At 50.0% G+C, this 21,818-nt stretch overlaps 1 long non-coding RNA gene across 1 annotated transcript in view; it reads right to left on the bottom strand.

Moving 5' to 3' along the window:
• The window catches only part of LOC125925336 (uncharacterized), a 68,189-nt gene extending 60,699 nt beyond the window's left edge, over positions 1–7,490 (bottom strand). Inside the window, exons 1-2 of the long non-coding RNA XR_007458792.1 lie at positions 7,330–7,490; positions 5,943–6,170 (exon numbers count right to left, since the gene is read on the bottom strand). This is a non-coding gene — a long non-coding RNA (uncharacterized LOC125925336). The remainder of the gene's footprint in view (positions 1–5,942; positions 6,171–7,329) is intronic.
• Between the last annotated feature and the right edge of the window lie 14,328 nt (positions 7,491–21,818).

Below are 21,818 nucleotides of genomic sequence, written 5' to 3'. Positions count from 1 at the left end.
AAGACAGACCCGAACAGTAGCATCACAGTCTGCTACTCAGGCAGCAAGGCTAGCCAGGACTCGACTGTGCAGCAAAGAAGAGAAAACTGGAAAAGTGAACCTACCTAGGCAGGTGACCTCATCAGACTGGACGAAAGTCCCCAAGCAGCCTGACCTTCACAGAGTCACAGAAACAGCCAACCTGCTCAAAGAACGTGTTGGCACCACTTGGTGTCTGCTGAGCCCTTCGACATTTCAGAGCACCTTCCAGATGTTTCATTCGGCCTCTCTACCATCCCCCAGGGAAAGCAGCCTCTCCATTTTAACTTGCTTAGAGATAAAGACTCAAGGCCACAAGTGTTCACGGATCCACGCCAAGTCCGTCGGCGATACTCCTAGACTCCCGGTCACGTGGCTATGAAAGATGCCTCCCACAGGAAACATACCCGACTTCTTGGATAGTTCTAGAAGCACTTATCAGCCACATAAGTGACCGCACAAGAACACGAATACCAAGCCCTAGAACACAGCAGATCTGACAGCACACAAGTGACCTCGTGGTCACCCAACTCAGCTGGGGTGAACACGTGGGGCAAGAGACAACAGGTGGACCCAAACCGCTCTCATGTGGTTGGACTGTAAGCTCCCAGGACGCTCTCTTTCCACAGCTGCATGCTCAGAGCCCGGCAGAGCGCCTGGCACGAAGCAGGCTGTCCAGAAGCACTTACTGAAGGAGGGAATAAATGACTAGTTATATTAAACCACAAAGACAAAAAGACAAGAAGAATAATGAAGTACGCTCAGGAATCACAACACGGTTCAACAGAACTCAGGAAAGCTGTTGATGGCAGCTGAAGGGAGACAGAGCAGGGCAGCTAAATAAATCTAAAAGGCAGAACTGCAAAACATAAATTATTTTAAGCATGCCCATAATCTTTATTAACACACAACGTGAGATTAATCATCAACTAAATGAGATGTGTGGATCTTGTTTGGAACTGGATTCAAACAGAACTGTTAAAAACCTGAGACCAGCAGGGAAACGTAAACACGGGCGGGGGGTGGGGGGGGGGGGGAACCAGTGATATTTCAGGGGGATACGATGACTGGGTTATGCTTTAAGAGAGCCACACTGGAGAATTTATGGATGGAACATGATGTTTGGGATCTGCTGTAAAAACAAAACAACAACAACAACAACAAAAAGATAAAGAATAGGTGGGTGGGATACAAATAAAATCAGGCTACATGTTGATTACGTGTTAAAGCTGAGTGACAGGAACGTGGGATGTTCTCACACTAACTGTATCTTCACATACATGTGCAATTTCCATAGTAAGAATTTTAGAGGGTAACCATCATCTCAAACTACAGCTAATTTCCCCACATCTGCCCCACTGCAGAGAAATGTGGTATCATGGGGGTCGTACCCGGACACGGTCTTTTGAAGAGCCACAGAATGGGGCTGAGACGTGTCTTTTCTGTCACTGCCATCGTGTGCATCCGGGACTCACCTGCTTCAGCTCTGCTTTCTCTCACAGTTCCCACTCTCCCTCCCCAGTCTTACCCTTCCCTGCTACCCCCCCCCCCCCCCCGCCCGGCCCTCTGCTTTCTCCGATGGTGTGGGCTGCCGCTGTCCTGCCACCTTGTCCTAGGTCATTCTCCTCCCTTCCCATGGTCCCCTGAGGCCCAAGGATTCCCATTCCCACAGGGCGTTCCCTCTTTCTTTAACTGCACCCACACCACCAGGAGGCCCAGGAACATCCCGTCTTCCCCCAAACCGGCCACGCTCGCTGCCGTGAGCTCCCCTCTTCCTCCACTTGCCTACTCAGATACCTCCCGCACACTTCCGGGACGCACCAAATCAGGACGGGTCAACCAATTAAGCACGTGCACACCTACAAGTGTGTCAAGCACGGTACCCCACGCCAGGATGACGGCAACGAACAAGACAGATGCGGATACGCTCTCTAGAAGCCTAGATTCCAGTGCAGATCATATTGAAATGGGTTCAACGGTCCCTGTGCCTTTCAGACCAGACTGTGAATCCTTTCTCTGCCTTGGCAGCCTCTGAGCTTCATACAGTGCCCCACGCGTAACAGACTCTTAATAAATATCTGGTGAACAAATATTTCCCCAAGTCAGTGCACCAGTGTCAATATCGGGTCAAGTCCAAGCAGGACAGGGTCACCCTAAGCTCTACAAATGAAAGGTATTTAGAGAGGGCTTTTGACGAGGACCCTTTCTTTTTTCTTTCTTGGGGGGATGAGAACAGTCAGAGAGCCAGCGTCTGGGGACAATGTGCGGAGGGAGGTGTGAAGCAAGACTCCCAGGGCCAGGCTTACCAGTACCGGCTAAAAGCAGCTCTGAGTGTGCTCAGCTTCTGGCTTGCTATTCTGGGTTGTCTGCTCCCTCCTCCCACTGCCAGCCTCCTCCCTTCCAGCTGCAATGGGAATAAACCTCAGTCACCCCCACCCCCCAACGCCGTCCCCAGGACGTGGTTTCCTCTGGCCACGAGAGTGTCTCACTTCCTATCCCAACACAGACCAGCAGTGATGCAACTGCTGTGTGGCTGTCCTGTAGTAGGGAGGGGGGAAGGGGGTGGCTTGTCCTGTTCCCAACCAAGAATTTCACCAAGACTCTGGTTTGAGGACCGGGTCAAAAGGGTGGAAACCTGGACACAAGAGGACACCGTAAGTGTTGGCCGCAAGAGCCTTGAATGCTAATTCCGGACCCAAGCCAGCGCAGATGCACACCCTACGAACCCCAAGCCAGAGGGCCTTGTTCTGACAGAGTGGATGAGTGCCAGGCTCAGGCAGACAAACTAGGCTCGGCTGCAGGCTCTCTGAAAATGCATCTCTAAGGGCCCTGGCACTAAAAGGGGCTGTGAGGCTGGAAGTCACAAATCAAAGGCATCGAGGGAAATATGAAATATGAAAATGAAAGGGATTTCCCAGATACAGGGTGGCTATCTTTGGGTTGATTCCAGTAATCTACTGTCTCAACTGCCATATCATCCTCTCATGGGATAACACAGTAAGGCCCGATGCAGAACCTTCAAGAACCATAGGACTCTGAAACGGCCACAATTAAGCATCTCAGTGGAGATCTAAGCACTTTGTTGGTCTACGGCACAGTTTTTCGTAGAGGGCAGGACAGTGTATTTCGGGACTGCGGGTCATACGGTTTTTGTTGCACCACTCAACTATACCAACCTAGCGGGAAAGCAGCCATAGACGATACATAAACAATGGGCACGTCTGGGTTCCAATAAAACTTTATTTACAAAAGCAGGCATCTGACCTATGGGCTGTAGCCTGCCAACTGCTTGGTGACTGGGAAAACCTGCTCTTCCCGCATTTCCACATTCCCAAGAGGGATAAGGGCCACACTGCCTCTGGAGGGCGCCCACCCACTTTGGAGACAGGGGTCTACCCTAGAGAGCAGGCCTCCATTTCTGCTACTCCTTCCCACAAAGCATCAGAGAAATCTGCGCAGCTCGGTCAAAACGCCTGCCTGGCACCAGAAACCTGGGCAGAGGTGGAGAAAGCTTTGGATGTCAAATCCGAAGGCTTTGGACATGGAAGAAACCAGACCGCTCAGACTAGGCACTAAGTCCTGGAAACGGAAGTGCCTCACCCGAGACCATGTAGCTGGCAGAAGCCTCCCGACGCTCTGTGCAGTGCTCTTACTCCTCTAGGGTGATGACTGGGAAGGAACCAGAACAGTCTTGCTGGTGGAGGCTAATTAAAGACCGATGGCTCGTGGCTATAGCAGGCACAACTTGGGGCCTCTCAGCAATCTATAAGTGAATGGCACAGCAGAGGTCAAGGAGAACGAGTGGAGAAGTAAGCGTACATACCTATCTTTCCAGGACATAGCCTCCTGGACATAGTTACTAGGGAGAAGGAAACTTAAACAGAAACCTGAACTTCAAAAACAGGTGTGGTTTGATAGAAGACGTGTGTGTTCATTAGCAGAAACAGGTCCAGCAGTCTGGGCGGGTGCTGGGATCATAAACAGGTACAAGATATACAGCCTCGCCCAATTCTAGGCTGATGCCCAGGGCCCTGGGCTCACTCTCCCTGCATACGTGCTCAGCGACCTACACCTTCGAGGCTTGGTAATGCAATTTCCTATAAGTTCTCTTCCCAGAATTGGCTTCCACTGCAAACTCTATTTGCCTGACCCTAAACATTTCAATTTGGACGGCCGTGGTCTTGAAGGCAGGTCGCCTAACATCAGATCAAACACGATGTTCCTGTAAAGAAGTCTGAATCCGGGTTTTTCTGTCAATCGCTAAGGCTCAAAATTTTAGCACCTTCTCTTCCCCACGACCTAGCCGCAAGCCAAAGTGGCTCTCTGAAAGACTCTTCCCTCTGCATTCCCTCAGGCTCCACCCTAATCCATCACTTCCAGTCTGGAACACCACCAGTCTCCTCGCCTGGAGTCCCAGATTCCAGGCTTGTAACAAAGCCAGGCTGATCTTCCCCTATATACCCACCTTCCTCCTATCCACTGCAATTTCTCCAAGGTCAAGGGCCAGTCCTGTCTTCCCAGCTCCCAGAACCTTACCGCATGTGGTAGGAAGCCAGTCCCTGCTAAATGAATGAACCCTGGTTTTCATCGGGAGCTGAGATCCCCAAAAAGACCTTGAGGCCCTTCTATTCCCTATTTATGGGAAGCCTAGGCTGCTAGGCTCTGCGGGCCCTCACCCACTATTCCCACCCCCAGGTCCTACCACCCCAGAAACAAGCGCCATCTAGCTGATCAGTGCCCGACCCTCCTCGTGCGCCAGTCATTCCTGCATCCACGTCTCTGCCCACGCTCTGCCCGCCCTGCCCTGCAATGACGTCCATGCCCTTCCCCCTCCTTCCACTCCAACTCCTGCGCAACTGCCGAGCTCTGGGGGAGATAAGGGATGCTGGAACAGGGGCAAGATGATTAAAACACTGGGGAATGGGGGGCCTGATGGGGATACACTGGGGTCTCTGATCCCTGGAGCCATCAACCTCCCAATGGGTCGCAGGCGATTAGAGAAGGAAGAGGCGGGAGGAGGAGCTAGATTTTTCCACTGAACGAAAGGCATGATTTTCATCACTGCTTCTGTTGCCCTGGTAACCAGGGACAGCCCAGTGGAGAGTACAGTAAAAGAACACCATGTTTATCTTTGCTGTCTGATCCACTTCCCCGTACACCCTTCCCTGACCATCCCCCAGCTCCTAGGCCTGCTCCAAATTTCTCCTAAGGCCACTACCATCCTTCTAATCACTTCTGCTCATAAACCCCAAAGCAGAGTTAATCTCTGCCTCTCTCTCTCCAACCCTATGTACCGCGTATTCTTCTGTCACATCCCAGGGGTCATCTCACCACACCCGTCGGCCATGCCAGGGGGCCCCAAGAACCGATGCTGACCTCAAAACGCAAGAAGGGCATCCACTCCACCAGACAGTTCTCTGGACAAGGGGGACTAGAGAAGCAAGAAGGTGAGGAGGCCGCCCAGCCAACTCCTCTTTCTGAGCCCCAGAGGAAGCTGGTGTGGATGGGTCCGGTTCTCCCATCCCTCCCTCCTACGCCGGGGATCTGGAGGAGGAGCCAAGTTGAGGAGAAGGTCCACCCCAAAGCTTCCACAGATCCTGCCTCCCACAGGGACACAGTGTCGGCGTGACCCGAGAGCGGAGACACAGCGCTTGCCCTGGGAGATTATATAAGCGTTATATAACATGGTGGCACCAATAAGCACATAGCCACAGTTGTTGAGTGCCAGGGACAGGCCAGGGGTGGAACCAAACCCAAGGGGCTGGAGGTAAAGGCTTTCACCACCAATGCCAAAGCTGGCTGCCCCGGCCCTGTCTATACCCGCTCCTTCCACCCCAGAGGACACAGAGAGAGACTTGCCTGGCTCTGCATTCTTCTTCCCACGCTGGGCAGCAGGGAGGGGCTGCAGCACCATCATCACTCACCCTGGCCCAGGGCAGCCTCCGTCCGTGTGGCCCAAGGTGCCGGGCTGTCCTTCCCACACGGGAGCAGCAAGGGAGCTGTGGTCCCCGGAGGGGCAGGGGGGCGCGTGAGCCAGCAGCCCCCTCCTCTCTGTCCTTGCACCAGAACGTGTTTGTTTGGGGAACAAGTGCTGCAGCAGCTCCAGGATTGGCTGGGCCAGCCGTCCCTCTGCTCTGTCATTTGCAGTTCCTCTAAAAAAAAACAAAAAAAACAAAAAAAACCCCAAAAAACAAAAAACCCCCCAAAAGCAAAACAAAAAAAAACAAAAACAAAAACAAAACAAAATAAACCGAAAGGGAAAGAAAAAAGAAATAAGCACATGTGGCAAACGCCGAATCCGGAATTTTGGTCTGTGGCTCTGAACAAAGCTGGAGGGGGGGGGGGGGGAGTCCTAAGGACATTACCCTGTTTCCCTACAGACCCCACCTCCCACCGCTTATGAACACGGGCTGAAGGTCTGGAGACTTCCCCTCACCTCCCGCCCCCCAAAACCCCTATCTCTGGAGCTGACTCAGTTGCTGCAGCTCCTTCAACCGAGGGCTTTCTCACCAAACCCCCCACCACCCCGGCCTCTGCAGAGTGCTCGGGAGTATGCGGCTCCCGGATATGCACGCGGGAGCCAGGCAGCGGCTGGGGGCAGTTCGGGGCCAGGTGTTCGTCAAACTCCTCCACCCTCACCACCTCACCCACTTTATTAATTTGGGGGGTGGGGGTGGGGGGGGCTGATCGGAGCCAGAGCCCAGTGGCACCTCTGGCAGCCTGCCCTCTCTCCCGAGCCATGCCTCTGGCCTTCCCGCCGCCTCCTCCACACGCACCTCCGCGCCCCCTGAGGAAGGGGGGAGAAAGAAATACGCATTAATATCACGAGCCTCGGCGCACCAGCCCTCGCCCCCTCAACCACCTGTCTCTGCGCTCTCCCTCCCCCACTGCCTTCCTCAACTCCGGGCGCCCCCTCTGCAGCAAAGGGGCACCACGCCCACTGCGGAGCGGAGAAACGCAAGGTGGGAGTGGGCAGGGGCTGCCGCGCCGGGGCCAGGGGGCTGCTCCGCCACCTCCCCCGCCCAGCCAGCCCTGGCCCCAGAGCCCGGGGGCCGACCGGGGCTGCTCGGGCCGCGATCCGCTCCTACCCACGCGGCCAGGGCAGCAGCACCCGGAGGCCGCGCCGCAGCGGGGGTGGGGCGCGAGCCGAGCACGGCCAGCCCACCCCCCCCCCCCCCCGCATCCCCCCCCGGGGGCCCCCCCCCCCCCCCGGGGGCCCCGGGGCGGCGCCCCGGGGCCGGGGGGGGTGGGCCCCCCCCCCCCCCCCCACCTCCTCCACTCCCCGACACCCTGACGGGGTCCCGCTCTCACCTCCGGCCGGCCTCCTCCCTCCCGGGGGACCGCTCAGTCCACCTCGCAGCCCCCGAGCGCCCGGCGGGAGGCGCGCGATGCGCAGCCGCTGCGGACCCCGGCTCCGCCGCGGCCGCTTCCCGGGAGTGTGAGCTCAGCCCGCCCGCGCGCCCGCGCTTCCCACGCTCGGTGCCCGGCGCCGCGCCACCCAGCGGCCGCGGCGGGCACGGCACGCTCGCGTCCGGGAAAATCTGCCGCAGCCCTGCCGACGGGTTGGGAAATTCCCAGAATTTGACCGAAGCCTTGCTGTGGGGCGGTGGGTGGGGGGACCTGCCGGGCCCACTGACTGTCTCCAGATTTAGGGCGGAACGACTCCCCTCCCACCCTCTCTCCAAAGGCGATTCAGAGTTTTTGCATGATTCCCGAATTCTTCCTCCCCTGCTCCTCGGTCCTTGCCTCCTTTATTTCTCCTAGGGCAGTGGAGACCCTGGTGCCAGTGGTGACTGCTCTTGTAAAATGGGGGTGGGAAATCGGGGGGTGGCAAAGGACAGGAAGCTCGTGAGGCTAGCGTTCCAAGGCCTCCTTGGGCCTATAGAGAGATCCCAGGTATGCACCGGTCATTCCCAACCGTGCTTGTTTCACACACACACACACACACACACACACACACACACACGCCTCCAGCCCACCTGTGAATTCTAATTCGGGAGAATTAGAGTGCTGTTTTCTAAACTTTTCTCAGATCCAGCCCCTTCCGAGAATTGGAGGAGAGGTGTGGGCCCTCTCTCCAGAATAGTCCATGTGCATACATACGCAATTTTGGATAGTCAGGGCATTCGCAGACTTCTCAAAACGCCCAGAGCATCAGTTTAAGAACCATCTCTGCAGATACCCTAAGACAGCAGGATTCCCAGCTGGTGATTACCTGTACCCGCTGCCATCTTTGACCATGCTGTTTCCTCCTTTAGAATATCTCCTTTGCCCCCCAATCTCACATTTCTGCCTATAGAAATTCCATCTTTCCTTTAAGACCAACTCGGATACCTTTTCCCCTGATTTCCCCCATTCAGAAGGAATGGCTTTCTGGGAGCATGTTCTTTATGACATTTATGGCCATTAATACTATCCACACGGATGGATCTGTAGTTATTTTCGTAGTTAGTTGTCTTCTTGGTCCTTCTAGATAGTAAACTCTTTTAAGATCAGTTTCCCCTTTGGCAACTACTAATATGCCTTATACGGTCTGCCCTTGACAAACAGCTCTTAAAAACCAAAGAAAAGGAAGTTGGGTTGAAGGACTAGAAGGCCCACAGGAAACCCAGGGAGATGAATCCTGTTACTCCAGAGGAACTGGATGCCGTTCCACCTCCTGAGGCTGCACCATCAACATATACCATGTGCACACCTCAGTGCCTGGCCAATGGAATTCTCAAGTTGGCAGGATCTTTTCACCCATTCCTCATCCTCTGGACAAGACAGCCATAATTTAGAGGTTCTTGGCAAAGTTGGGATACAAGTTCATGCAGAATATACCTGATAGAAAGCAGATATTCTGCCCCTAATGTCCCCTTTTCCAACAAGGACACCACCATTCACCAGTCACACAAGCTAATGCCATCCTTGACTCTTTCCTCTCACTTGCCTCTCTCCATGCACATTCCCCATCAATCACCACTTCTTGGTTTTGATTGCTAAATCTATTTCAAAGATTGCCCTTCTCTCGCCTGGGTGGCTCAGTCGGTTAAGCGGCCGACTTCGGCTCAGGTCACGATCTCGCGGTCCGTGAGTTCGAGCCCCGCGTCGGGCTCTGTGCTGATAGCTCAGAGCCTGGAGCCTGTTTCAGATTCTGTGTCTCCCTCTCTCTCTGCCCCTCCCCCGTTCATGCTCTGTCTCTCTCTGTCTCAAAAATAAATAAACGTTAAAAAAAAAAGAATTAAAAAAAAAAAAGATTGCCCTTCTCTCCATCCTATGATCCCATCTGGAGCTCAGACCAGCATTATTTCTTGCCTGAATTTCTGCATGTGTCCCCATCTAGCTGGTCTACCTGCCTCCAGGCTTGCCCAGCTCAGATCTAGCGTCCACATCCCAGCGAGAAAAATCTTCCTAGGTTCCCAATCGTTTCCCTGCTTAAAGCCTTAGGTAGCTCCACATTATCCTAAGGATAAAGTCCAAACTCCTCTACTCGCTTGCTAAGCGTTCAAAATCTGGACTCAGCTGACTTTCCAGTCTCTCTCTCATCACTTTCCCTCTTACCTTTTATGCTTCAGTAGTCCCAAACACCATGCCCTTTCCCACCTTGAGCAGAGAATGCCCTTCCCTGGCTTTTTATGAGGCTATGCCCCACTCACTCTTCAGAGTTCCTTAAGGTCTCCTCCTATATCACCTGTCCTCGCTCTCCTTCTCACACAATATTGTTCCTCACACATATGAGGTCTGCCTTCTCTGCCGCACTAGGAGCTCTGCAAAGTGTCCTCGCTACCTGACTCTATGTAGAAAGGCAACACATATTTATTGAATGAATGAAAGCTTTGAACATGACACATACCCCAGAGGAGAGACTCTAGGGCAAATGCCGTGGTGCTGCGTGGTCTGAAAGTCAGACGTGGTAGGGCCAGGCATTCTGCTTTTGAATAATAGCACCGCTCACTGTTTTCAAGTGAATTTCAATCCTTCTGTGTCTTTTATTTCCTCAACTGAAAACTAGGGATAATAATCCTGAGGGTGTTGAGGATCTAAAGGTTGGCAGAGATACATATGAAAGCACTCTGTAATTGTGAAGTTCTCTCTGTATATATAATAGTAGTGTTGTATTACTGCACTGGATCCTTGCAATAACATTTGGGGGTAGGCAGCTGACATTTCCTATTTTGCATATGAGGAAACTGAAGGTGGATAATGTAAAGCAATTTGCCTAAGGTCACCTAGCTAGTTGTCAGGGAATAGAGGCTGGTCACTGGCTCCTAAGCCCAGGCTCTCTCCACACATCCATCACCACTGCCCCTCCCTCTCACCCACAAAGCAGAAAGCACTGTTGCGACACAGACCTATTGACATCCTGAGGATCAGGCAGGACAGTGTCACCGCTTACCGTTTCTGAAAGGGTTTCTTAGGGAGGGTTGCCGGTAGAAAGTGAGCTATACGACAAGTATTAGGGCAGGAAGGAGTGGGGGTAGGGAGCAATTGACCTTGAGGCTGACCCCGTACTCTCCATCTCTGGCCCTTCTGCCACTCTAGAGGGTTGTCCCAATTGACAGCCCCCCTTTACCGCGTAGTTGGACCCCTGAGAGTTCTGAGGTCCCCCCAAAGCTGGAAACCTTCCATCACCTCCATGTTTCCAATTCTGTCTGCGGTGCAAATATTTACTGAAGTCTCGCTAAGTGCTTTGTCACTGCCTCGGGAAGACTGGCCGCGTGACTTAACCTCTCCGAGCCACAGTTTCCCCACTCTGCAAAATGGGATTGGTAATAGCCTGTCACACGGCTTTTGTAAGGATGAAACAAGATAACCTAGCAGCTGCCGGTGGGCTGTTGCCAGTGGAGACACCTGCCTCCAACACCCCGCTCTGTGTCTGCTATTTTTCATTTGAGTGCATGGGGATGTCAGTTTGGTAACCAGGGGAGGCCGGAGGGGAGCAGAGACGCTGGAAAAGAGAGGGGAGCAGTATGAAGGCTACAGTCCTCCCCACTGCGCCCCTCCTGGGGACACGGAGAGAGCTGTGAGGCTCAGAGCCTGTATGAACTGTTGAAGAAGACCTTGTCAGTCCCTAGGCCCTTTGAGTCAGTGATGGATGAGAGGCTTCTTCAGGCTCTGGGTGGCAGGGGGCACAGACCACTGAGAGTCAGAACAGGAGAGGAAGAGCCGAACAACCGTCTTTTGGTGACCACAGCTGTGAGGGCTCCAATGAGGCTTCTTTCTGAGAACTCCTAGAAATAACTGTAGGGCATTCTAAGAATGTCAATGAAATCAGCAAACAAGATGTTGCAAGCATAAAGCACAGAAGGGGTGTGCCTGGCACATAGTAGGCACTCAACATGTGTTAGTTCCCCAAGATGAGTACACTTGAGCATCAGGGGATAGAGGGCCGTGCTCCTGAGCCTCCGATAACGCTGCCTTTGCGCTAAGCAAGTGTGTTTCTCACTGTGTCCAGTGCCCCAGGGAACACCCAGTGGAGCTGCCCTTCACAGATCCCCTTGTGTGGTTATGGTGGTTTTTCTCTTTAAAGATTAAATCGTTTCTTCCCTTTCTGCTCAACAAAGACAACAGCCCTTTGGTTTTTGATAAACGTTCCTTTCTTACTAGCAGGTGGATTTGCCCCGGGCACTAAGCTGTGCTTTTAAAACACAGACTTGCCCAGCTGTTTGAATCTGCTACTTCCGTCTTTCTTACTTCTCTTATCTCCTGCCCCTGGGGCTGAGTTTTCTTTGCCTTGGCAGGCTGATAACGTGTGGAAGGGCGAGAACAGTTCTAATTAATAGACTAATTAGCGGTACAAGCCTTTAATAGCTGATTATAAGCGAGTCATTCCCCACCCCCCAAGTGATTGATTTATTTATTGCTGTTGTGCTGCATTATGGCAAAATAGTCTGCTCCTAATTATCTATTGGTTGCTTTAATGGGCCTTTTCCTTCTCTTTCTTTTCCTCCTTCCCTTTGCTAACGGTGGGAACAACGCAGAGCTGATGAGCAGCTCCGAACCCACGAGAAGTGTGAGGATCCTGATGTCACCCCCATCTGGAGAGCTGAGAGCTAGAAAGGGAGTAGAAGGGGTGAGGAGAAAGGAGGCAAGAAAATCCTGCCAGTACTTGTAGGCTTATCTCCCCAGGACCCTTACCTCGTGATCTCCACCCGCCCCCTTCCGTAGGCCATAACTCACCCAGGTCGACTGCATTTAAAAACAGCTTGGAGGGGCGCCTGGGTGGTTCAGTGGGTGAAGCGTCTGACTCTTGGTTTCGACTCAGGTCATCTTCTCACGGTTCGTGGCATTGAGCCCCGTGTCAGGCTCTGTGCTGACAGTGCGGGACACTGCTTGGGATTCTCTCTCTTCCCCACCTTTGCTCGCTTTCTCTCTCTCTCTCTCTCAAAATAAATAAACATTAAAAAGAAACAGCGTAGAGCTTAAAATAGTCCACTGAAATCGGGCTGCCTGGGTTCAAGCCTTGGCTCTGCGCCTCCCCCCCCACACACACTGGCTAGCTATGTGATCTGAGCAAGCCACTTAACTTTACTGTGCCTCAGTGTGTCATTTGTAAAGTGGGAGCGTTCTTCCCTAGGACTGTCGTGCGGAACACATGACACGCTCCAGGTAAGGCCTATGGCACAGCGCATGGCGCATAGTGAGCCTTGCATAACATTAGCTGTGATCATCGCTGCTACCTGAGATGATTTAACTTACCTGATATACAGAAGGAATTTGATAAATGTTTGCAGAATGAATGAATGACTAGATCGTAATTTTCAAGTAGATTGTGAGCCCTTGAAGTTCAAAGGGGTGAAGAAAGAAGGAAATTGCGCACTAAATCATAACAAGAAGCTACCTGTAGTTCAGTGCTTATCACAAGCTGGGCTCTGAGCTAATTATGCTTTATGGACCTTCTCTCATTTGATCCTTATGTATTCTGATTTTTACCAGCCTTCTTGGATCATGTATTTTTTGACGTAGCCCAGTCCCCATACCCAATTTTGTGGAATGTCTGTGTTCTGCCCCCAAATTTCCAAGGATTCTTGAGAGATGGGCTGAGATTTTCATGGTCACTTTTCCTTATGAATTCCTGTTCTGGCTGAATTCAACCTCTTGTATCTGCCTCCTGCCAATGTCTTTCGCTTGACGCATCACTCTCACTCATAGCAAGCTGAGCTCCTTCCTTCCTTCTATCCCCGAAACCCTTAGAACATAGGGCCATTTTGTGTGGAAGACTTCTACCGGAGGTCGGAAGCAAGACATGACGGTTGTAACACCACTTAGAACAAGCAAGAGCTGGAAATCTCCACACCAACGCTCCCCATCTCCCTCACATGGTGCCCTCCCACCTGGCTGCCATTTTCCCCTTCTCTTTCTTTCTCTCTACTGTTCCCCACCTCTCCCTGGAAACACAAGTTTCTTACTACTTTATTACACAAATAAATTCAGCTCTCTGCTTCTCTCTGTTTTTAAGTAGGCTTCACGCTCAGCATGGACCCCAATGTGGGACTTGAACTCATGACCCTGAGACCAAGACCTGAGATCAAGACCTGAGCTGACTTGAAGAATCAAACACTTAACCAACTGAGCCACCCAGGTGTCCTGTAATTTATCTCTCTTGAGCAAATCTCTGCATTCTGGGCTATTCTCAATCGGGGGTTGGAGAAGGAACTGTGGAGATGGGTGAACATGAGGGAGCTTAGCTGCTTTTCTTGGCCACACAGGTTTACCAAAGCATTTCCCTCAACAAATGACCCAAGCACCTCTGAGGTGGTTCCTGCCCCACACTAGAACGAGGAAGTTGGGCGGTCATATTTTTACAGACAATTTTTTTCTCCCTACTATACTTAGGGGAATGCTATGAGGTAAATATTATCATCCCTCTTTTTTTTTTTCTCCCAGATGAGAAACCTGGAAATAATAAAAGTTAAAAGTGAAACCCACTTGCAATCACACAGATACTGGAATCCCAGTGGAGCCTGCCTGAGTCCAAAGCCAGGGAGACTGACCGAGACACCACACGGTCACTTAATAAAGCTCGAGCAGGTCTGAGGTGGGTTCTTCTCACAAGGCAAACCTTGTTCAGGAAACCTTTCAGTGGCGGAGGTGGTATGGGTCACAGGAAAGTGAACTGATTGACTGAAGGTCAAAGACATTAGAACAGAGTTGGGGCTAGAAATAGCTACATATCTATAGCTTCATGTGTGAGACCTGGGAGTTATTGCTATTAATCACTGCTGAGTGATTACTCTGATTGCTTCATTCGTTGATGCTGTGCTTTATTCAACCTTGGGTAGGGGCCCCCTCCCTGGGAAGATAAGGCAGACTTTCTTCTGCTTGTGGAGTGCCGACTTCAGATATAAAACATCACATGGGTAGCCCATCCGTATCTCAGAAGGCTGGCCCGGTAGCTGAGGCTCTTTCAAAGAACTCAAAAGAGTAATGATGGAATGAATGGAAGAATGGCTTTTCACTCATTTTAATTTGTCAGTTCTTTTCTCAAGGATTTACCTAAGGCAGGAAGGCTGATTTAGGCAGAACTAGAAGGAGCCTCTGTCCCAGCTGGGCAGCCATCTGGGGGCACCGAAATTATAAAGGATGTAAGAACACAACCACCAATGGAATGAGGTTACCAAAATGGAGTTTAGCAGAACTCTTTCCAGAGACAGTAATGAATATAGTTAGACAGAATTCTTGAATAGTTCCCTTGTGTAGGGGTGGGGGGACAGATTTTTACCACATAGCAGCAGCGTGACATTGGCTTTCTCATCCCTGAAGTGGAGATTATGATACTTGTCACTAGGGTCCCCCCCCAATTAAATGTGACAATGGAAAGATCATAGCGTTTATTATTATTTACTCTGTAGTCTACTATCATCTGGTTTCTGCCCTCCTACACCCTACTGATTGCTTTCACCAAGATTGCCAACCACCCCTTTGCTGAAAAGTCCATTTCTCTTCCACTTGGTGGCATTTGGATACTGTATCCCAGACCTTCCTCCATGTAAGATTCTCTTCCCTGGCTTCGTGTTATCCTAGTCTCAAAGTTTTCATATCTCTTTGACCACTCTTCTAAGTTTCCGCTGAGACCTCAGTGCTGGCTGTCAGTTGTTGCATAACAAATCACCCCCAATTTAGCCGCTCAAAATAGCACTGATTATCTCATGTAGTTTCTTAGGGGCGGGAGTTTGGGAGCAGTTTAGTCGTATGGAACTGCTTAGTTGGGTTGTTCTGGTTCAGGGTTTCTCAAGAGACTTCAGTCTCATTCATTCATTCATTCATTCATTCATTCATTCGTGAATATTTTCTTCCAAGCTCTTCCCAGCTCCACATGGCTGTTGGCAGGTGGTTTCAGTTCTTTGCCACTTCTTTGTGGACTTCTGCACAGCACTGCTCGTGACATGACAGATGGCCTCCTCCAAAGCAAGCGATTCAAGAAGAATGAGCCCGAATGAAAGCCACAGTGTCTTTTAGAACCTAATATCAGGAGTGACATACCATCATTTCTGACTGTGTCACACAGACCAATGGTGGTACAAATATGAGGAGGCCATCCTGGGGGGCATCATGGAGGCTGTCTACAACACCATTCTCCTTTGCAGACCCTTAAACATTAGCGTTCCCTTGGGGTTCTGTCCTCACACCTCTTTCTCTTCTATTTCCCCACCCCACACACCCTAGATACTATACTGCTCTCAGAAACCTTCAATTACTGTCCAGATTCCAAATCATGCAGGTCTGCATCTCTAGAACCGTTGCCTCTCAGAAACTTAAGCTTGTACCCTGCCCGTTGGGTCCCCAAGGCACCTTGAAGCGCACGCATTCCACACTGGATTCATCCTGACCTTCCACAGTCCTGTGTATTCTCTGTGCTTCCGTCTCAAGAATGACAACCACTGAGGCGCCTGGGTGGCTCAGTCGGTTAAACATCTGACTCTTGATTTCAGCTCAGGCCACGATCTCATGGTTCGTGGGTTCGAGTCCCACATCAGGCTCTGCGATGACAACATGGAGCCTGCGTGGGATTCTCTCTCTCCGTCTCTCTCTGCCCCTCCCCTACACATGCTCTCTCTCTCCCTCTCTCTCTCAAAATAATTAAATAAACTTAAAAAAAAAAAAAGAATGACAACCTTGTCCACTCCATTGTCAATCAAGAAACCAGAAAATCATTCTTGCCTGCTCTTTTCCCCTTGCTCTCACATCCAATCAATGCATTAAGGGCTTTTTTTTTTTTTTTTTCATTTTCCCCCATATCTTCATTTTGGACAATTTCAAACATACAGAAAGATTAAAAAAAAGTAAAATGATTGGGGCGCCTTGGTGGCTCAGTCGGTTAAGCGTCCGACTTCGGCTCAGGTCACGATCTCACGGTCCATGAGTTCGAGCCCCGCGTCGGGCTCTGGGCTGATGGCTCAGAGCCTGGAGCCTGCTTCCGATTCTGTGTCTCCCTCTCTCTCTGCCCCTCCCCTGTTCATGCTCTGTCTCTCTCTGTCTCAAAAATAAATAAACGTTAAAAAAAAATTAAAAAAAAATTAAAATGATCCCTTATTTACTAGATCACTTTGAGAGTCACAGTGACTCACATTTTATAACGCATTTGCCTTCTCTCCCCACCTCCCTTCGCCATCTACATATATTTTTCATAATAATACTAACATGCCACTTGCCTTTCCTCCCCAGGCTCTCACAAATATGCATTGTGTATATGTGTGCGATGTTTCCATGTGGATATACAGGACTTAAAAGTTGATTGTGGCTAATAGGACACTTCATCCTTAAATACTTCTGCAGGCATCTCCTAAGAATAAGGATACTCTCCTGTATGACCCACAGTGTCGTCACTACACCCGAGAACCGATACCAGTTGATTTTGTCTTTCCAGTATATTTCTCCAGACCCCAAGCTTCCCTTATCCTCAGCAGTAAAATCACCTCCTAGCTGCTTCCTCCTTCAACCCACACGCCACACTGCTGCCAAAGCGAACTTTCTAAAATGCAAATCTGCTGCTGCTGCCGCTGCCCTACCTGGGATCTTTCGATGGCTCCACATTACCTTGGCAATAAAGAATAAACTTCACATGGCACAGAAAGCTTTCGTTGCCCAGGTTCAGCTAGAGCAGCACTACCAGGTGGAAACCTACTATGAGCTACACGTGTAGCTTTAAATTGATAGTAGCCACATTAAAAAAAATAAATAAAACAAACAGGGGCACCTGGGTGGCTCCGTCAGTTAAGCATCCAACCCTTGGTTTCAGCTCGGGTCATGATCTCACGGTTCTCAGGTTCAAGCCCCGTGTCGGGATCTGCACTGACAGTGCAGAGCCTGCCTAAGATTCTTTCTCACTCTCTTTGTCCCTCCCCCACCCCCAGTCTCTCTCTCTCTCTCTCTCTCTCTCTCTCAAAATAAATAAATAAATAAATAAATACATAAATAAAATTTTAAAGTAAAAGTAGCAAACAAACCCCTAAAAGAGCAACAACAGCAGCAAAAAACCCTAAAACACACAAATGAAATCAACCTTGCCAGTACATTTTACTTAACCCACTGTATTCAAAACAATTGCCAGAGCAACACAAACCCAATGTAAACAAATTATTAATGAGAGGCCCCTCACCTTCACTTTTCTTCAAAAGTCTTCAAAATCTGGCTGGTGTTTCATACGTACGGCACGTCTCACTTCACATGCTAACTTTTCGAGGGTTAAAGTGAAATGTATTCTTACCAAAACAGTAAGATTATATTTAACAAAAAATTATACTGTTTCAGTTTTAAAATTTGAATTCATTAAAGTGAAATAAAATGAAAAGTTCTGTTCCTCATTCATACCAGCCCCGTTTCCTGGGCTCAGCAGCCACAGCCGTGGAAAGAGTGCAATTCTCTAAGTGCAATCCAGGGTCCCCTGAGGGACCTTGAAACATTTCCCAGAGGTCTCTAGGGTTGGTTGAAACGATTTTCTCTGATAATAGTAAAATGTGATTTGCCCTTTTTCACTTTTCTCCTCTCTGAAGTGTAGACACCGCCGTGTTCCAGAGGCCACATGATGTGTAATATGACAACATATTGAATACAGAAACATGAAAGAGAATCAGGAGGCTTCTCTTAAGCCAGATATTGAAGAGAGGTGCCAAAATGCAAAACAGTGCCCCTCTTCTCCCGAAGTGCTTTTATTTTTGAAAATGCATTATTTTTCATTAAAATATAGGTTACTTACATACTCACACAATGAGAAAATTACCACTTTTAAATGAATTACTGAATAATTTCAAAATTTCCCAGTTTTAGCTTCTGGGACAGTGATTATTGATAGATGTAACGCTCAAAATCCAAAGCTTTTTGGAGTCCTCAAGAACTTTTAAGGGGGTAAGAGGGCTCTGAGAAGCTCATCTACAACCTCCATAGCACGCAGGCCTCATGGCCAGTGATTGACTTCTTCATACTTTTGGCACGAACTTCCAGTTCCAGACAAGATGAAAGTAGACGTACCGCTTCCTATTCCTCTGGCTGAGCGCTTCTAAAAATTCTGGATGGTGTATAGAAAACATAAGAAGTGGGGCGCCCGGTGGCTCAGTCGGTGAAGCATCCGACTCCGGCTCAGGTCATGATCTCGCGGTCCGTGAGTTCGAGCCCCGCATCGGGCTCTGTGCTGACAGCTCCGAGCCTGGAGCCCGCTTCGGATTCCGTGTCTCCCTCTCTCTCTGCCCCTCCCCCAGTGGCACTCTGTCTCTCAAAAATGAATAAATGTTAAAAAAAAATGAAAAAAAAAAAAAAAAGAAAACCTAAGAAGACTCTGAAAGGTAAACTGACGAAGGCTGGGGCCCTCGGGACTCCTAGAATGACATGTCACCAGGGTAGTGTTAACACAAGGATAATAGGGGGCCTGAACTTCCATTCTATCCAACAGGAATGGGGCATCCACCCCAACAGGTGTCAACAGCTGAATGGAGGGCAGGGACTTCCACCCCCGCCTGGTAACGAGGAATCCCCCCACCAGACCAGCACCAAACAGGACACTGAAATAAGATCTGGAGTTTTGTAACATAGTACCCAAAATGTCCAGGATACAACTTGAGATCACTTGTGATACCAAGGACCAGAAATCTCAACTTGAAGGAGAAAAGGTAATTAACAGACGCCAATACTGAGATGACAGAGAGTTTGGAATTATCTGACAAGGATTTTAAAACATCTATCATAAAAATGCCTCAATGAGCAATTATAACATGCTTGAAATAAAAGAACAAATAGAAAGTCTCTGCACAGAAATAGAAGATACAAAGAAGAATCGTGTTCTCTGCTTGGGCCTTAAAAGAACCCCTTGTTATTTCTGGAATGACCATCCTCACTTTGCACCTGGGCCAAGGCTCCTTCCTCTTCCTGGAACACTGATCTCTAGAGTCTTCTTTTAAAACTAAGTTGTCCCAGATGTCACCTCTTCTGGGAAGCCTTCCATGTTTCCATGCCCCTTCCACTCAAAGCGTCCTTCACCATATCACTTAGGTTCAGCACGAATTGTTCTGTCATCTGTCCCTCCCATGTCCGCCAGTGAGAAGACTTTGACAGAAGAGACTGTGTCTTATCCCAGGTGCCTGGCATAGTACCTGGTTTATAATAAGCACTCAAAAAAAAATAAATAAATAAAAAGGTTTGTCGAATAAATGAATAGGTCGATGAATACATGGGAACTTTTCCGTGGTACTCTCTTTTCCAATGAATACGATTAAGCTCTGTGGCCTGGGATTCAATGACACACACCTTTTTGATACTTGGCTTCCCTTAATACCTCCAACTTGTCTGCTGTACTGGGAAACACAGTGTTTTGAAAGGACCTTTTGCTTCCCCACATGCTTATCTCTGCAGGTACCTATGGATGCCCTTCTAGCCTCGAAGGTCCTCACCCGTTTCTGCTACCAAAATTGTATCCACTTTTACCACCCCACTCAGGTGCCATCTTCCCAGGACCCACCGTCCCCAGTCTCTCTCCCTGCCGGAAGGAGTCCGCCCGCCCCTGGATACACAATACTTCACTCACTCTTTCCTTGTGTTCTTTCTCACCGGCTGCCTTGCATTTTGTTGTTTTTGTTTGTTTTAATGCATTTACAGTATTGTTTTCAAGACTGAAACATCTGTGGGTTCAAATAAATTCACAGCTTACCCATCTTTGCTTCTGCCCGCGGAGCGTCGAGCACAGCCCCCTGAAAACTCAGTTTTGTTTTCCGGGATAATAGGACTTACTTCATAGAGTGTCTGTGAATATTAAATAAAATACACTATTTAAAATTTGGTATTTGAAGGACTCCACGGAGGTGACAAGTCCTGGTAGCTGGACCTTCAAGACCTCTTTGGAATTCTGCTTTGTTTCGGCTGTTCTCACCCTGCTCCCGGCTGCGATCATTCCTCTGGATACGGTGGCTATCCCCCACCTGCCCTCCTCCCTTCCACCCTCTTGCCTCTCTACCCCCAGACTCCTTACTGAGGCCCAAGAGGCCTGATGTGGTCTGGCCTGCGGATCTTGCTTGCTCTCACTCTGACGCAGCCTCAGTGGCCTTTTTGCCCTCGCTTATCTGCGGCTTCTCGAACTTGCCAAGGTTTGCCCCACAGAGCTTTGCATTTGCCATTTCCCCTGCGTGGCGTCATCTCCCCCTCGCTCCATTCAGGTGAGCTACGCTCTCAATTCTCCCCTCCTTGGGAGTATCCACCATACATGCAAAGTATCAGCCGTCACTCTCCATCATTTTATTTTATGGCTCTTGATACAACCTGAAAATGTATGTCTTTATTTGCTTAGATAAATGTTTGCTTATCGTCTTTCTTCTCCACCAGAATTGGAAGCTCCATAAGGATCTGTTCGCTGCTCTATCCCCAGCCACTGGCACAGCGTGGGTACATAGCAGGTGCTCCATGAGACTTCCAGAATGACTGAATGCTGACAGTGAACTCGTTGGATGGGGTCTTCAGGGACAGAAGCAGCGTCCTGTTGCACAGGATCGCTTGCTTGCTACTGGGTTTGGTTGACCTGCCTAGAGGGGATGCAATGCGGATGACCCATGAGTCTACACCTAGAGGACAATCCGACTTATCCACTTAGGTGCGACCGGGAGAAGACACTTCTGGGCATGCTTTCCACAACGGACTATGTGATACTCCAGAGTTCGTTCGCTGGGGCTGACTGTGGGCACAGCAGAGGGGAGCTGTGCCTCACAGTTTCCTGGGCTCTTCAGTCTCTCCTTTGTCTCAAGGCCCCGGGACCTGCTTGGCTGGCCAGGCCTGGAACAGCACCTGTTGATGAAAGACTCTGGAAGCCCCAGACCTATCCTGAGACTGGCCCTTGCCAGCTTCATGACATCCAAGTGGAGGAACCTTGAAGCCCTGGTGGAACAGTGGGATGGTAGGATGAAGGGAAGAGCTTCGGATTCAGGACATCTGAATTCAGGGGATCTGGGCAAGCGACCCCTCCTCTCTGGGCCTTATTTTGTCTTTAACTTGACATAGGGGAGTTAAGTTGAACGCATCTGTATAGTCGTCTTCAGCAGTGACCTCTTATAGTTGTATGAGCTTCATATGCGAGATCTGCTGGACTAGGCTGTTTAAGGGTAGAGCAGCCAAGAGAGAACCCCACCATGGAAACAAATGAACAGCTGAGTGGTAGGTGCCCATCATGGCCAGCAGGTGGAGCCATTGCCGCACCAGGGTGTTCAGGCCAAAGGTGGGGAAGTCTGAGGTTTTAAGAATGCAATGAATCCTTCGGGGCATGCTGTCCAGCCACCAAAGAGAACCAGCCGCAAAGCAACCCCCTAAATACACACACACACACACACACACGCACACACACACAC

Source organism: Panthera uncia, chromosome F1 (assembly GCF_023721935.1).
Source record: "Panthera uncia isolate 11264 chromosome F1, Puncia_PCG_1.0, whole genome shotgun sequence".
Lineage (NCBI taxonomy): Eukaryota > Metazoa > Chordata > Mammalia > Carnivora > Felidae > Panthera > Panthera uncia.
This window is presented reverse-complemented; position numbering and strand designations above follow the sequence as displayed.